Source organism: Motacilla alba, chromosome 12 (genome assembly GCF_015832195.1).
Source record: "Motacilla alba alba isolate MOTALB_02 chromosome 12, Motacilla_alba_V1.0_pri, whole genome shotgun sequence".
Taxonomy (NCBI): Eukaryota; Metazoa; Chordata; class Aves; order Passeriformes; family Motacillidae; genus Motacilla; species Motacilla alba.
The window spans coordinates 14,329,558-14,330,062 of NC_052027.1; positions in this window are offsets into that span (position 1 = coordinate 14,329,558).

The window sequence follows — 505 nt, forward strand, 5'->3', positions numbered from 1 at the left end:
AGGACCCTCGGTGAAACTGGCTATGTCTGGCCCTCATTGCCTACAGCGATGCCGGGCACCTGCTGACACTGGTGACAGCCTCGCTCCATTGCCCGCGGTGACAACAAGGTAGCTGGTGGCACTGGCCACATCCATTGCCCCTGCCGACACCACGGCACAGCGTGAGCCGCGTCCCAGCACTGGCCGTGCCCCAGCCCGGACACTCGAGCCCCCGGCGGGGGACTGGCGCCTGCGGCGGGCTCTGCCTGTCGGGGGAGACCCTGTGTCACCGAAGGCACGGTGTATGAGGCCCCACAGCAGCCCGGAGCCAGCCTGCAGGCAGCTGCCCCTCTGCCACCGCCACCCGAGCTGGCTGTCAGGGTGACGCGCAGCCGCTCCTGCCCCCTCCCAGCCCCCGCAGCGGCGGCACCGCAGACACCCGGAGCATCCTGTGGAAACCACCTGGGGCCACCTTAAGTTCCCGGCGGTGACGCGTCGGGGCGGTGGCCCGGGAAGGTTTAAAAGC